The sequence below is a fragment of the Dermacentor variabilis genome, chromosome 7 (assembly GCF_050947875.1).
Source record: "Dermacentor variabilis isolate Ectoservices chromosome 7, ASM5094787v1, whole genome shotgun sequence".
NCBI lineage: Eukaryota > Metazoa > Arthropoda > Arachnida > Ixodida > Ixodidae > Dermacentor > Dermacentor variabilis.
The window spans coordinates 18,321,253-18,338,649 of NC_134574.1; the positions used below are offsets into that span (position 1 = coordinate 18,321,253).

The following is a 17,397-nucleotide window of genomic DNA, read 5'->3' on the forward strand; positions in this document are numbered from 1 at the left end:
AGGATGACATCATGCGACACGCAAGAGGACGACAAATTCGATGACATACAGCACGTCTTCAATCAAAACATGAGCGGTGCATGTGGCCAAAGGCTTAAAGGGACCCTGAAACGCTTTTAACGATTTTCTACAAACGTATTGAGTTGTTAGAGTAGGTCCTTCTGGTCATTAATTGACACATGTAAGTGCTCCGCGTAAAGCGTGTAATTTATTATAAGGTTTTAAATATGCACATCGCTGCCGATCGCAGCACACTGCTCGGCGGAATTTTAAGCCGCCCCTACTCATATGACCGAAATCACCCATACGATGTCAGTGGGGCGAGCTATCCGATTGGCTGGCAAGGGCGCGTGATCGATAATTTTTCCAATTTTATGATAAACAAATGATCTTCGTAATAGTTGGAATGTTAGTTAATTTGTTTTTATGAAAAGAAAGTAACATAAAGAGAATGCACAAGAATAATTTTTCAGTACACTTAAGCACTTCCGGCACACAGCGTGTGTCGTCTGCTTGTGTTACAACGTACTCTATTTTGAAGAGAGCTCCGCGGTCAGAGTCGGTCTCAGTCTTTTCGCGAGCACTATGATTCGACTTTGTTGCCTTGTGGACTGCAAACGTAGAGACTGGCAATATGGCAAGCTGCGACATCGTGTCCCTCTGTAAGGCATCATACGAGTGAATTGGCTGCTGCGCATCGGACTGCCGCTATCCGATCGGCGCCAGGATTTGCGCGTTTGTGGCCGTCACTTTACACCGGAAGATTACTAACGCAATAGCGTTTCCCGAGTCCGGTATTAGGGAAAATGCAAGCGCAAGGGGACAGAGTCTGGCCGCTTGACTTTGCCGTTACGGGATGAGCCATGAGATGAGCAGAAGGGCAAATGCGAATGGTCTGCACGGTGCAGCCACCTGGTGGCAGAGAGCTCAACCATACAGAGTAGCAGCAACGAAGTGTATTCTTTGCTGCTGGTGTGTATTTTTCGCAGGAGTGTAATCATGAACACGTTGTTTTTATAAATGTTTAAGATGTTTTACACTTGGTTAGAGCAATATTAGCGCTTTGTTTGGCTGGTTAAGCTCTGCACCAACAAGTGTATGACCGTGCAGACCGATCAGGCCGCTCACGTACGTCTACGCTAAAGTTCCTTCATCAGCTTGAGTTTATGCCTACAGTCATTTGCCGAAATGACCAGCTTGCCTGTGGTTACCGGAATACAAGACACGTTCGGCGCTACGACAGAATGCTCGCAACGCACGCTGCTTCGATAACTCTCGCTTGGGGTTGACGGCCAAGCGGCTAGCGGAGCGGTCTCGCGCGGGCGGGGGCGGGCTCCAAAACAACCGGAAGTGGACGATGTGACGTCGCATCATGACGCTGAACCAGTGAAGGCGGAGCTTAGCCCCACTCGCTCGGCGAACGAGTTGAGGAGGAAAAGCATGGCTAGGGAGGAGGGTAGCTTCTAATCGCTTGTAGCTCCATTAATACGTAACGATTCACTTAAATTGTGGTGCGAATGTTGTACTTAAGCTGTACCCTATGCGTCTACAAAATTTGTCCGAACCGTTTCAGGGGCCCTTTAACATGCTGCGAGCTCGCCCTCTGTAATGGCAGGTCAGGAACTGGTATTGTCACTTTTTTCAGTTTGCGGCACAGTAGTTCACTCATCACAGAAACGGCAGCTCCTGTGTCGACAAGAGATTTGGTCATGACACCATCTATAAGCACTGCGATTTCATTAGGGGACAAAGTATGAGGCCTTGAAAATTTCAATGACAGTGCAGTTCTTGCCTTAGGAACTGCGGCTGTTAGTTCTCCCTTGGCAGAGAATTGGACCACCGAAGCATGGGGAAAATGGAGTGGCGGCGAGGTGAAGGCAACTGGTGTGAGCTGAAGGTGGCACGACATGAATAAGAGTGCGAAGCGTCAGCGTCAACATGGTGTTCTGGTCATTGAGGTTTGTATTCAAAGCAGGGCGCGACGTGACGAAAATACCCTACACGGCAGCAACAATGGCGCACAATATGCCCAGCGATACCGCAGGCGTAGCATATGGGGCGGTTATCCGGAGTATGTCATGGGTTGTGAGAGGGTCTCGGAGGAGGGTACGCTGGTACGTGAACAGGGCGCTCGGGACGTGGCGGCGAGTAGAAGCTGGTGACTGGGCTGCTTAGTGCTGGTGGCACTCGTGCATATGAGCGAGTCACGGCTTCAGCGTAAGTGTGAGGCGCTGTAATGTACGTTGGTGCTGCAGGGGATGGCAGTGCCTCAGCGACTTGCGTCTGAATGACACGACAGAGCGAGTTGTCCAATGTGCTAGGCGTCTCGGGAACAGATGCCACAAGGGAGAGCTGGCGGGCCGGCCACTTCCTCGCGAATGTACTGCTGAATTTGCGGCAGCGGGGCGGAATATTCAGCTCCAGTACGTGTGGTTTTCAAGTTTGAAATTTCTGCGGATTGCATAGTGGTACGACACGTGGAAAAGCGCTCCTTACGCAGCTCATCAAAACTTTGGCACAGTTCGATTACTTGGGTGATTGTCCGAGGGTTCTTGGCTACCAGCATATGGAAGGCATCGTAGTCTGTGCCTTTCAGGATGTGCCTTATTTTCTCGGTTTCCGCCATTGAAGGATTTGCTCGCCTACAGGTGGTGGATAACATCTTCAATGTAGCTCGTGTAGGTCTCACCATTTTGTTGCACTCGGCCACGCAGGCGTTCAGCGTGAAGCTTTCGCACGGCTGGCCGACCGAAGAACGAATTGAGGCTTTCCTTGGAAACCGACCAGCTCGTAAAATCGGCTTCATGATTGTTACACCATAAGCTACCCACATCAGTCGGGTAAAAGATGACATGAGTCAGCTTGGCAGCATCATCCCACTTGTTATGAGCGCTACAGCGTTCATACTCGGACAGCCAGTCTTCGACATCGCGATCGTCAGTACTGTTGAATGTCGGAGGGTCACGCTGACGAACCACACCAGCACACATGGCAGGCGCAGGTGTGGGTACGGCTTGAGAGGTAGTGGCGTCCTCAGTCATTGCAGCGGGAGATGGTAAAATACGGCTGCAGAGCTCCAGGACGAGGAAAGGGACTACCCAGCACGTCCACCAAATGTAACAGGCATGTCCGTTTCAGCAACGTGGGCACGGCGTCTTGCAAAGGGCCACTAAAACAAGGCAGCCACAGCCCGAAAAACCGACAGAGCAAGACACACACGAACGTCAGCTTTTTTTTTTTCTGTGCTTGCACAGAACTGGCGCCGAAGTGCTCCGGTAATATATATATATATATTGCGTGCTGCTTGCGAAATTTTGCCTGTAAAGCACGTTTAGCCATTAAACGTTTAAGCTGCGCGGGAAAGCCAGGCTCTCAGTAGCAAAGGGCACGGGTTTATGAGCAGCGAGGGTGCATTTTTTCTTTTTTTTTGCAGCGCCGCCCTTAGTTTTGAGCTTATTGCTTGATAGCAAGTGCAATGAGTGATGACTGGCACAAGGTCAAATGCCTCAGAGTCTACGGGCGTTTGATGCGGTATAATAGGGCTGGCGAGGACAGTTAGTGGGAATTACGAAATTTTCAAAGTTAACATAAGCCAAATACACAATATTTTAGTAAAACGGCTTACTAGTCTAGTTTTTTTAAGATTGTCAATGCAATTGCAATGTTTCAATATAACTAAGTACCCGCCGTGGTTGCTTAGTGGCTATGGTGTTAGGCTGCTAAGCATGAGGTCGCGGGATCTAATCCCGGCCACGGCGGCCGCATTCCAATGGGGGCGAAATGCAAAAACACCCGTGTACTTAGATTTAGGTGCATGTTAAAGAACCCCAGGTGGTCGAAATTTCCGGAGTCCCCCACTATGGCGTGTCTCATAATCAGAAAGTGGTTCTGGCATGTAAAACCCGATAATTTAATTTTTAACATAACAAATTAGCCCAACCTGCTAATTTGTGTGCATATCTTATTGAATATTCCAAGCTAAGTATTCGTATTTGATTCGTATTCGAAAATTTTAATCTTTGCACACCCCTATCATATACAATACAATACAATACAGTTTTATTTGCCCGTTTTTTCATACACATGAATTTGCTGGTCAGCCTAAGCAAATAGCGCTTGTCGGCTGACCTGGAAGCTGGTGGATACATGAGCAGTTACAAGGCTCAATGATATACAACACAAAGACCAGAAAGCAGGATCCTGTTCTGCCCGACATAAAAAAAGAAAATAGACATAAAGAAAGGAATCGATGAACAGAAAAGCAAGTATAACTTGACAAGCTGTGATAAGTAGTCTAGACACATGACGTAAGAGTAAACATAGAATGGAGCATGACCCTAAAGCCACACAGAATTGTCATTCTTGCATTGTTTCTAAGCACCACTTTCTTATCTTTTTCACCAGTGTTCTTCTTTTTACAATATTGCATAAATCATCACTGAGATCATTGAATACCGCTGGGACATAATACTTCCTCGTTTTTTACCATAGTTCGGAAAAACTCTTGGCTTAACGTATCTGCCTGTTTTCCTTAGTGTCACTTCTTTGTGGACAGCTACCCTGAAATGTGTTGAAAAATAGTGCCGCAGAACCACTGAAAACCGAAATATTTCGCTTACCTTGAGTATGCCTAGTTTAGAGTATTTTTCTTTTGTAGAAGCTGTGTGTAAGACTGTTCCATAAGATATAATATTTACTATTCGTTTATAAGCTTATTAATCGTTTGCCTTTTGTATTCTGAGCATGTGCCATATGAAGTTATTTCATAGAGCAAAACAGACTCCACCAATGCTTTGTATATTGTAATTCTTAAATTGAGAGGACATTTCCCATGCAAATTATAAATTAAAGCTGCCATAGTTCGTAAGCATTTGCGCAAGTGCTCCACATGATTATTCCAAGTTAGGTGTTCGTCCACAAGAAGGGCTAAATATTTTACAACTGAATCAGTCTGCAGGGGCACAATTTCACAAGTGTCGCAGGTAGATTTGTGCAAGTATAAGGATCGGTCGAGGCTTACATGTTTATGTAAATTTCTGAAGCATAAAAATTTGGTTTTATGAGGATTGATGAAAATACAATTTTTCCCAAACCACTCCATGATTTCATATATATATTCTCGTAGGTGCGTGCGTCCTCTCTCACATTCTGCAGTACCTAGAATAAGCGCGGTGTCATCTGCACATTGGAATATTTTGGAGTTCAGTTGTAAATTGGGGCCCAAGTCAGTGACATAAATGTTACTAAGTATTGGTCCTAAAGTGCTACCTTGCAGTACACCGTATTTTATTACTTTATAGCTGCTGTATTCATTCTCAATTCTAACGCACTGTAATCAATTGGAAAGTTAGAGCGTGGTCTACAGTATCGAATGCCTTGGTCAGGTCTTGCTTATCATTAGAGCATGGTCTACAGTATCGAATGCCTTGGTCAGGTCCCTGAAGATTGCTAAAGGGACACGGTTGCAGTGGCGTAGCAACAGGGGGGGCCGGGGGGCCGTGGGCCCCGGGTGCAAGGGGCCAGTGGGAGGGGGGTGTCATATGCCTGAAGAGACCTCTTTTTCCGCCGACTTGACTGGGCGCAAATGGCCAAGAATGCTCCGGTATCTAGTAGCCCAAGCTCATGTACCCGATGCGTTGCGCCGCAGAATTGTCGGCTGCAGCTCTATCAACACCCCATGAAATAATTGCACGAATGTGCGGGCTAAGAAACTTAATTCCCATAATGGTCGCTAAACTATTCGCCTTAGCGGAATGTTTCATGTGGGGTGTGCCGTGCGTTCATGCTGGGAGCAGGAGTCGCTAAACATACAGTAAGGCGTTGAGGCTCTTAGGTCCCTCTTCCGTTCAGAACGCGCAGTGAAGATGAACAAAGACTGCAGTAAGAGGGCGTTCAACGAGCGCGCCCGGCGCTCTCGTTTACGGCGAAGCGTTCGTTGAGAGCGACGTTGCATAAGTGCGGCCGTCAAAAGTCGCGAATGGGATTCTCTGGATCGTCTTCAAACTCGGTGCGGCCGAAGAGTTTGGCGGCGTATGACTTGACAGGCTGTATATAGTCGAGGGCGCCGCGACGTTCAGCTCGCTTTTACTTCCCCTTTCCCGCTCGCTCTGAGAAGCCGCTGTGAAACCTGCCGTTATGTTTCACGCTTTCCTTCTTACCCTCGAAAGTTTCAGAAAACTGTTGTTATTGTGTGACTTCATGTTAAGTACAATGTCTGTGTCAGCTGCACAGAATTAAAAAAAAATGTGAATTTTGTAAGGATATTTTTGGATATTCTATGAAGTTATCGTGTCTGTGATTACTAGGAACTCGGTAGCGTGAAAAATATGGCAGGTAAGTAATAACCATACCCTATATCCTTAATATTCTCCTGATTAGTACTTATAGAGGAAGCACTTCAATTACAGAATTGAGGATTCAAAGTCATATTATTAACTCAACAAAAACTTCTTAAACAAAATCGTTTTGGGTGCTACAACCTACAGTACGTTGGCACTGCGGGCGGCGCCCAGTATATGGCAGCAGCGAAAGAAATATGAAATAGTGGACCAGTGAGGGTGATCCCTCAACCCTCTCCATTGCGAGTGCAGACCAACAGGTTTCCCTGGCATGGGCTTCATCGAGGTCCTTTTGTTTTTTTTATGGTGACGCCAAGAATCGACGCGAAGCGTGCTCTATTCTGTTCCCAATCTTTTGGTGGTACCGCAGCTAGGATAATCACGTTTGTCCGTATAGCAGTAAATAAAACAAGGCTTTATTGATCACAATAAAGAGAAGTCGTAATCGTCATAACATTGGCGCCCGCGCAGCAAGGAGGCAGGTGGCGTTTTCCGTTTTCCTAATATGGTGGGGAGATCAGCGTCACTGAGACACAATTTAATTTTCGTTTTCGTTCAGGGCTGCCCACAGGCAAAATACTGCGAGCCATAGAACCTACGACGATTTTCGTGAAGTTGTTGTTGGGCAAGATATGAATGTCGGTCTTCAATTTTGCAAATGCAATGTTGCCGCTAAAATTGGTAATTAAAACATTATAATTTTTGTTTACTTGTGACGTGAGCCGTATTTGCCACGATGCCGCATTTGTATTGGTTGCCAAGCCTTACAGTCTGACAGAAGATGTGCACATGCGCTTATCACAAGCTATCAGTGCAGCACACTGTGTTATTTGGCGCAGAAAAAAAACAGCGTGTATTAGCCTCGAGCTCCACTATGGTATAGCTCCACCACTGGAAAAGACATAGCGGCCGCGTCGGCAGCTTCGGGAGCGCCGAAGCGAGCTGAAAAGGAAAGTTAAAGTTCCCTCGTACGCTGCGGTCCTCATTTATGGGCGGGATTTTCCCGCTTCGAGTGTCTCCTTTACAACGATTGAAAGCACTAGAATATGTAGTGGCTGCCTTTGAAGGTGCGCAACCTGGTAGGCTATTGCTCGGTGCCGCAGTGCCGGACGTACGCAACGGAGCCCAGTGTCAGCCTTATTCATACGTAGCCGCAGGACAAGAAGCTGCGTGAAGCTTGGCTCGCGAAACAAAACCGGCAAACAGTCATCGGCTACAACTCGGGTATGCAGCAAGCACAGACGCGAGGAAGATTTCTGCTTCGGCCCCGGGTCTGCAATGTTCGAAAAACGCGCACTGAGACGCTCGCCTGAGTCCGCTGCCCGACTAATGTCATGACGGTTTGGTCTATGAACTTGTCGATGCTATACATACTGGCAAGTTCACTGGAGTGGATAGGGAGCGGTAAGAAGCAAACAAAAAAAAAAGAACGCATGGCATATGGTCATGTTTGTGTTATGAATTAATGGACTGGATTACAAAAAAAGAAGCAGCGAGAAATCGCACGCTGAGAACACGGATAAACATATAGTGCGACGCAACTCGCGAAATAATATTGAAACGTCCAAGAATATAGAAAAAAAAATTGAATCGTCGCGACGTCTGGCACATCACACCCCGTAGGTGTCAAAGTATCTACAATGAAATTATTTTTGAACAGCTCTGATAGCGCCCACGCAACATTGGTTGCTTGTATACTGTCAAATGCTCATATTCTACAGCCTAAAGCTCATGACACGGTGCGAAAACGCGCACGCGGCGAAAGCGAAACGGTGCGCGGACAAGCATGCAGACGCGCAGTCGGTCGCTGCGAAGTTGTGCGATCGCTGCATTGTGGCTTCATTCTATTACGCTCCATTTAGATATACAAACACTATAAGACCATATTTCACATAGTTTGGTCTCGGCGTTTGCCTACCTTTCACGCAAGAAGCCGGTTCGGGAGACTAAATCGCGGCGACCGCGCACAGTGGCGTTTAATGTACGTATTTGGTCAAGAGAGAGCGTCTGTAAATGATTCTGTGCTTTCAGTTTGCCCAAGATTATTATTTAGACAGTAAAAAACTTCTCTCGTTTCGAAAGTACTTACAGAAATTTCTGGGAGAGCTCCCGCGTGGTGTTTTCAGTGAGCGCTGACAGCAAAACCTATGAGGAGCGCGCCGCGTGATCCCTCATACTACGCCAGCGAGGCGCTTCCGATAGATGGCGACTCCGTAACTCCTCGCCGCCAATACCTGCTGCATTCGCGACCTCTGGGAAAGAAAGCGAAGGAGAGGGGGACCCGGGGGACGAGCGCGGTGTCCAAGGCGGCTGTACTGGTGCTGAAACCCGGAAATTGTCGACATCCTCGCCTTCCTCGACTACACCCGGGGGGGGGGGGGGGGGGGTGACTGAATACCTGTGGGCCCCGGCTGCCAGACGACCTAGCTACGCCACTGCACGGTTGTTTTCAATAAGATTATGAATGTAATCAGAAAATTCTTCCAGGAGTGCGACTGTGTTTCTATTTTTTACGAAACCAAATTGAGCTGGATTATGCAGAGAAAATTTCTCACAATACGACTGCATCACATACGCAATATGCTTTTCCATTATTTGCACTATAGCGCACAAAATTGCGATTGGCCTGTAGTTGGTATAGTTGTCTTTATACCGCTCTTATAGACTGGTCTTATGATCGATGTTTTTAGCTCTTGCGGTATAATGCCAGTTTCAAGTATGCCGTTTAGTATCTTTAGCATTACATCTTTCAGCTCATTGAAATGGATGTATAAATCTCAAAACGTACTTTATCTATTCCCAGCAGTTTAATCAGTTTCATCTGCCGCATAATGCGCCAAAGATCCGTTTCACATATAGGTGACAGAAAGGCTGTGCGTATGCATGTGCGAACTGGTTTGTACACGTCAGAGTTGCTGTCATTACTTTCTCTCAGTATTTCCGCAGCTGTTACGAATGTATCGTTGAACTTATCGCATATTGTCTGAGCGCTTTGGTTGGGAAAGTTCTTTTTGACCGTATCCTCGATACTGACATGTTTTGTTCTGCCCATTAATTCATTTGCTATTTTCCACGTCATCCTCACGTCGTATTTGCTCACTGTGAATTGATGCAAGAAGTATCGCCTTTTAGCCTGTCGTATTTTTGCAGTCACAAGATTTCGTAGCATACGAAACTCTCTTCTTTTTTCGATATCTTCCGGATTTTTCCTGCATCTCTGCCAGGCCTGGTCTTTTTTGTAGCAGAGGTTCATTATCTCATGAGTCATCCATTTATAATCGGGGTTTGTTTCAATGTCACACATCTTGCAGCTCGATCATATATATCTTGAAATATTTGCACTAGATTATTGTATGCCTTTAAGTAGTCAAGAGCTAATAGAGACGACCAGTTAGTATTCTTGATCAATTCATCAACTTTTTTTGTCTAAGAGATCCCGTTTTACACAGCTACCCACTCCTTCAACATATTTTTCAGAGAAGATAACACCTACTATAAAATAATGGTCTGCTAGTTTTAGATTGATCATGCCTGACCTATATGATTGTTTAGCCAGCCTAAATACAATGTGGTCAATGCATGTTTTCGTGATTCTGCTTCCTAAGTACTCTTCTCTGGTGTAGGCATTTATTATGTTCATGAGTCCATATTCAGCTAATACAGGTAATCAGCAACTGCTGATCTTGCTTCTTGCAGAATATCAATATTGAGGTCCCCAACCAGCACTAATTGTTTTTCATTCAAAAGTGCTCATTCCATTCAAAAGCACATTAGTATCCTTGCTAGGTGGCCTGTAAATGCCACACAGTATATATGCGACTTCTATTTTGTTAAGAGATAGCACTAAAACTTCTGCATTTCGAAAGTTAAAATCAATCCTAGAACATATCCATGCGTCTTTAACGAAGATTAACACTCCTTCACCTCTTTTGTTCTCTCGACATATTGCGTACGTATGATAACCATCCAAGTCATAACAAGTCTGTCTGGTTGCATCCAGATTTACGTCTGTTAAAACGATCATGTCAGTAACCACATTTCGTGACAAGTAAATACATAACTAATCCCAGTGTTTTCTTATGCTTCATATGTTTATGTGCAGTATGCCAATTTCTTGGCTAAGTCCATCTTCAGCGATTGCATGCTGAATGTTTTTCTCCCATTCAGTGAATGACTCAAACGCAGTCATTAAACTATCTTTTCCAAATCATTCTCTGTATCGACTTTAATCACTGAAGCACCTTCCACCTTTCTAGCAAACATTCTACCGTTTCACGTCCAGACAAACTTGTAGTTCTTCAGGTTTGCAAGGCTTCGACATTGCCAAATTAACTTTTTTTTTTATTTCGCATCAAGTTTTCATTTATGAAAATCTGCTCACCTCGGAGGGCGGTTCTCTTGGCTAGCCAAAGGTCTCGAGTGGCTTGGTCAGTGAACCTGACAATGATTGGCGGAATTTTATCTTTTCCAGCTTTGTTTCTGTGGATTGCTTCGAGTGATTGTTTTGCTGGTGCCTGTATTGCGAGCCTTGTACGCAAGTTCGTAAGTAGTTGGTGCAAATCTTGTTCAGAGCTTTCTGGTATTCCATGTATTTTAATGTTCTTTTGCCTGGAATACCGTTCAATGCTATCTAGACTTTCCTTTAGCTGTGCAATTTCAGCGTCCTTAGAAGACAGTTTTTTGGCCAGCTCTTCTGATGTTTCTTTCAACTTTTCTATTGCCATTCCCTGATTCCGCATCTTATCCACAAGTTCATCATATTTTGAAGCCAGCATTTCCATTGACTTTTCTGTTGCCTCTGTTGTTGCACATTGGTGATCTACTTTCTTTTCAAGGCCTTCGAGGCGTCCTAAAACTGTGGCAAGCATTTGGTTCATGGTGGCAATCTGCTTGCTTAGCAACTTTGACCCATCTGAGTTTTTTTCAACTGTAAGCTTATGCTAATCTTCATCGCTGCTTTCAGATTCCGAAGGCCAGTTGTCTTCTTTCAATGCCACACAGCTTTTACACTCCCAGCTAGCGATTTCCATTTCTGTCATACTCTTCATTTTTTTAGCAATTCCCAAGCACTTTCCAGCATGATACGCACTTTTACATTGTTTACATAGAATGCATTGGGCATCCTTGTCAAGCAGTTTGGTACATGACGTGCAGTGTTTTCTCGACATCGTTAACACACACTAACCACAATATAGCCACTAAATGTGCAGTCCAGTGGAGCATAAAATTAACCTTATTTTTCTCTTACCTAGAAGCAAGAAAAAACGGTCAGAGCTGTGTTAATGCTCCACCGGACTGCAGGGTGCATAGAGTTACTATACTGACTCTAGAGGACAAGCTACCCATAGGGCCCATGCATTGAAATCGGGAACCGCAAGAGCGGCGCCATGTTGCTACGCGCCGAGGTTGCCAGCTCCTGAGACGCTTGCTAGACTTGGTGACAGTAGTCAGTTTTAATCCGGCAACCGTAGCAGTGTAGCAGCATGGCGTCTCGCTTGTAGTGTCGTGATGTGTGCGTGCAGCCGTGTGCTTGGGCTTTATAAGTTGGTTCTTTATTCTATGTTGCGGGACGGTGTGGGTTTGGTCCATGTTGGCCGTACAGGTGGCAGTTATGCAACCGAGGGATGATCCTGTTGAAGTTTCCGGCAGTATGCGGTTTTCAGCGGTCACGCCTGTTGCAGGAGTGTCACTCGACGAGGTTACGAGCTCGAAGCTGTGGTCAGATTTCTCGTTGGTGTTCCGTAATACTCTTCGCACGGGCGCGGTATGTTGCAAAAGCCACTTTCGCGATCTATCGTCGCGACGATAGATAGTTTTTTTTTATTGTTATAAGTACTGATCCAGCTGTAGGGCACATGTAACCGACAAACGGAAGCCTCAGGAGAGCACCTGAGATTATACTAAAGCAGGCGGCGCAAGAACTCCAGGGCACCCAAGGGACGGTGGGGGGATCAACGCTCGAAGCAGAACGGTACATAGGTTGGGGCTGCCGAGGCAGGTGTGTGTCAGGGAGTGTTCGCACGGACAGCTCCCCTGGCACGCGCAGCAGTGCCTCGCAAGGTCGAGATACTTTAAAGGCACCTGCGCCCATGATCTTTCTTTTGCCTCGGTGAAGTGAGCACAATTAACGAGAATAATATGGAGGGCATTTGGTGCAGTCGCAAATGTGTCATGGCAAATGTAGCTCGCGTCGCCTGGCGTGTGTAGTAATATCAGAGTTGGTTGTATGAACTTTTTGAATAATACGCTTTGTTACGGTACCTTAACGGAATGGGTCTAGAGGACGGTGTTGGTACATTTTTTTGCACCGCCCTAATCCTATACCTCTCGGAAGAATGCTAACATAATCCTAATCCATAAAAAAAGGGACACCAAAGACTTGAAAAATTATAGACCGATCAGCTTACTGTCAGTTGCCTACAAACTATTTACTAAGGTAATCGCAAATAGAATCAGGAACATCTTAGACTCCTGTCAACTAAATGACCAGGTAGGATTCTGTAAATGCTACTCAATAGACCATATTCACACAATCACTCAGGTGATAGAAAAATGTGCGGAATATAACCAACCCTTATATATAGCTTTCATTGATTACAAGAAAGCGTTTGATTCAGTCGAAACCTCAGCAGTCATGGAGGCATTACGGAATCAGGGTGCAGACTAGCCATATGTAAAAATGCTGAAAGATATCTATAGCGGCTCCACAGCCACCATTGTCCTCCATAAAGAAAGCAACAAAATCCCAATAAAGAAAGGCGTCAGGCAGGGAGATACGATCTCTCCAATGCTATTCACAGCGTGTTTACAGGAGGTATTCAGAGACCTGGATTGGGAAGAATTGGTGGTAAAACTTAATGCAGAATACCTTAGAAACTTGCAATTCGCCGATGATATTGCCTTGCATAGTAACTCAAGGGACCAGTTGCAATGCATGCTCGCTGACATTGGAGAGGCAAAGCAGAAGAGTGGGTCTAAAAATTAATCTGCAGAAAACTAAAGTATTGTTTAACAGTCTTGGAAGAGAACAGCAATTTACAATAAGTAGCGAGGCACTGGAAGTGGTAAGGGAATACATCTACTTAGGGCAGGTAGTAACCGCAGATCCGGGTCATGAGACTGAAATAATCAGAAGAAGAATGGGCTGGGGCGTGTTTGGCAGGCATTCTCAGATCATGAACAGCAGGTTGCCATTATCCCTCAAGAGAAAAGTGTAGAACAGCTGTGTCTTACCAGTATTCCCGTACGGGGCAGAAAGCTGGAGGCTTACGAAATGGGTTCTACTTAAATTGAGGACGACGCAACGAGCTATGGAAAGACGAATGGTGGGTGCAACGTTAAGGGGATAAGAAAAGAGCAGATTGGTTGAGGGAACAAACGCGAGTCAATGACATCTTAGTTGAAATCAAGAAAAAAAAAATGGGGCACGGGCAGGACATGTAATGAGAAGGGAAGATAACCGATGGTCATTAAGGGTTACGGACTGAATTCCAAGGGAAGGGAAGCGTAGCAGAGGGCGGCAGAAAGTTAGGTGGGTGGATGAGATTAAGAAGTTTGCAGGGACGACGTGGCCGCAATTTGTACATGACCGGGGTAGTTGGAGAAGTATGGGAGAGGCCTTTGCCCTGCAGTGGGCGTAACCAGGCTGATGATGATGATGATGAATCCTATACCCCCCACTAGAAACACACACATACACCCCTTTCTTTATGTATACATACAATTCTTTGCCATGACGGATCATAGCCTCCTTTATTTTTGAAAAATAGAGGAGGCTATAGACAGATTGACCCGTTTAAGTTGTCAACTTGTCAGTAACTGTCATAGGAATCACTGTAATAAACACAATTCTACGATCGGATTGTTTACTTTCATTTTTGTTGTAGCACTGAGGAGTACATAGAACTTTATTTAGTATATGTGAGAGAAGTATGTGGATATCACGAGCTTAAGCCAATATGCGATACACAAAGCAGCTGCTACAACATGAATTGCATTGAGGGCCACACAACACATATGTAATTAAAGGTGCAAAATATAGGTGGAAGCTTCAAAGTATGCTCTGTAGCACTGCAATGTATAACATATATTGTATGATTACAATAAATGTTCAAAAGAACAATGCATCAATGTCCCATTTGACTTCAAGTTTATTATCAAGTTCATGTTTACTGAAGTTTATTATGAGCATATGTACAACAGGAATCTACTGACTGCCTCAGTGTAAGAAAAATAAATTGGGTGAATGTCGACACCAGTGCCACTGCTTCTTGCCTCTGACCTGCACGTGCCTCCGCGGCATCTTTGTGCACACGTGTGCTGGCGTGGTGAGGTGTAGGAGTCATCCGAGAAAAAGAGTATCATTTACATGGAGAAGTGGCTGTTCAGATTGCCTGTCGCTTTCCCTCAAATGTTTCCTCGGCGACTAGGGTCACACACCCGCAGTCAAGGTGGCTGTTCGAGGTCTGCTGGCTGCCTAAACGAAAGGAAAAGAAAGAAATTAGATGAATGTCGATACCAGTGCTATTGCTTCTTAGCTGCATTTGCCCCCACGGCCTCTTGGCTTGCGGAGTCTGTATGAGGGAGCTGCTGTGGCTAGGCGTAGGCATTGTCTAAGCAAAAAGAAAAGGCCATTCAAATGGGGAATTATGGAAATAAATGCAGTTTTTATGTCTGCTTCTTGCACTCTTCTTGCCTAAATGTTTTCAAACATAGTGTCCAGTACACACCAGCACTTTGACTGCTTCTGCTTTCTACCTGCAGGTATTGCTGCGAGATCCTTAGTATGGCTGCGTGCGGCATTGTAACACTTGGTGGAGGCATTTGAAGTGGTAGCCAAAAATATAAAGAATCATCCTTGTCTGCATGAATGCTTTCAATTTCTAAATGCAGTGGTAACTATCACTATTAGTGCAAGGCCCCCCACATCTATGCGGCAAGTGCCATAGCTCGAAACTGAATTTTTCCTTTAGTGTTTCACAAGGCATCTGATATGTCCACATTAGATGTGATGTGTTTGTTTTTATTTATCCCAGTGTGGAGAGAGCGTCATTAAATTGTTTTTTATTTTTGCGTGTCTTGTGTTTTGGTTTATTTCTGAATTCATCAAGCAGCAGTCTCATGATGCTAAAGTGACTTATGTAATGGCAATCAGCTTTTGTTTTGCAGAAAAACAACGCATTTCCTGACCCATTGTTTGACATCCCCTCACTCGCATAATTTTGCAGAGTATTCTACCTATATTGACTTGCTTGACCTCCACTAAAGAGTTTTGCATTTTCAAATACGACTTTCCTTAAAATCATTCGACACTTCTCATAATTTTTGTACCTTGGGCTTCTGATACTCTGCATTCACCATTTTTGCTTGTTTCTGACTAGAAATGTCTTCTTTAATTTAGAGCTTAAATTTTACCTTTGGAACACATGGAAGGGCTTGCCATTGCATATCTGCATAAAAGGCAAACATGTTTCATTAAACATTTGCAAAATCCAATTGAAGATTGATGAATGCAGCTAGCAGTGTGATATGACTGAATGAGCCATAAAAGTAACTCATCTCACTTGGTAAATTAAAGCACATATTAGTGTGATGTACAAGATACGTTACACTAACGTGGTGGCTTTTCTTGCTTATACAGCAAAATAATTGGTGTGCGAGAAAAAAAAATATTTTTGCATACCCCTTGTACACACTGATTTAAGGAAAATGAGCTGGAGCTGTCCACATGATCTACTTATTTTACCTGCGAGTATGGTCAACAAAAATGTGTCCCAGCTGCTTAGTCGTATTTGAGATTATGTCAGTATTGCATATGTGCCTGTTGTCTAAAATAATTGAATTTTGGAAATGCTCGCAGGGATCTGATGTGCATATCTGCAGTTTAGGGATACATGTAAAAGACTCAGCATCAAGTGCAAGTGAACGGTCCCACAGGTCCGGAGTCGATCATGCTAATAGATTCGCTGCACAAATTTGTGACCAGAAAAGATATTCCACATGAAATGGCATGCAAGGAAGTGTTGAAAATATTGCACAGTTAATAAAACGCTTACGCTATTAATATGTGGGTTGATGCACTCGTTATGCAAAACGGAGGTGAGGTGTGTAGGCAGGACAGAAGAGTAGAGTATTTACAAGCAAACAACACGAGCACCGCCTGCATAATGAATACTTACCAACTAGCTCAGCTTTCTGTCGTTCTAAGTCTCGATGCACTCGATTTCGTCCGCATTAGGCACTCGCCTCTTGATTACTTCGTGGCACAGAAATACTCGGCATCAGGCTGTTTTTCTGCTGTGACCTTTGTAGAAGCGTGATTGTTCAAAGTGCAACAATTAAACAGATTCTTTGAGTTGCTTGTGGCTTCGCCAGTACAATTCCGGTGCGCTGGTCCGCCTGTCCAGCAATTTTAAAGGTAACACTGAGCTTGGTGTCACACATTACTCCCCCCCCCCCTCCTCTGGCTTCTGGATTGGATTAGCGCGGCTCGTTAAGCCTGTTTCACATCCAAGCGAACATGCTCGCGAATCCTGCCGCCGCGCCGCAGAAATCTGTTTCGAGCGGCGGCGGCGGCACCAGCGGCGGGAGCGGCGAGGTTCGGGCTAGTTGGGATTTCATCACAGCGGCGGCGCGGCGCTGCGAAGCTTTTCGCGAGACGCGCTTGCGCGCGCTTTTCCGAGCGCAGATTGGTGTGCGCCTGGCTTCTGCACTAGGCCTTTATGGACAAGAACGGCACCGAGAGCGGCGCTGCTGCGCCGGCGTTGATAGTGCATTGAAATAGCTGAAAAGGAACACAGACCCCTATGGCTGGCTTTTTTGGACATCAAGGGAGCCTATGACAATGTACTTCAAGAGGGCTTGTGGGGCATTCTGGAAACTTTAGGAGTGCAAGATGGAGTAACCAATTTCTTAAAAGATATCTGGTAACCGGGTGATTATACAATGGGAAAAGCAGGTTTCGGAGCCTGTGATGATTCGGCGGGGGCTTAGGCAGGGGTGCCCATTGTCACCTCTGATGTTTATGCTGTACCTACAAGGTCTAGAGGCCAAAATACAG

At 45.2% G+C, this 17,397-nt stretch overlaps 1 protein-coding gene and 1 long non-coding RNA gene across 6 annotated transcripts in view; one reads left to right on the forward strand and one right to left on the reverse strand.

The window, feature by feature from the left end:
- Positions 1-17,397, forward strand: part of Sirt2 (Sirtuin 2) — a 376,779-nt gene that overhangs the window by 243,208 nt on the left and 116,174 nt on the right. The window lies entirely within an intron of this gene.
- Positions 14,471-16,787, reverse strand: LOC142587358 (uncharacterized). Its single transcript, XR_012829496.1, has 2 exons — positions 16,517-16,787; positions 14,471-15,787 (listed from the first exon to the last, which is right to left on the reverse strand). It is a non-coding gene; the product is annotated as an uncharacterized LOC142587358 (long non-coding RNA).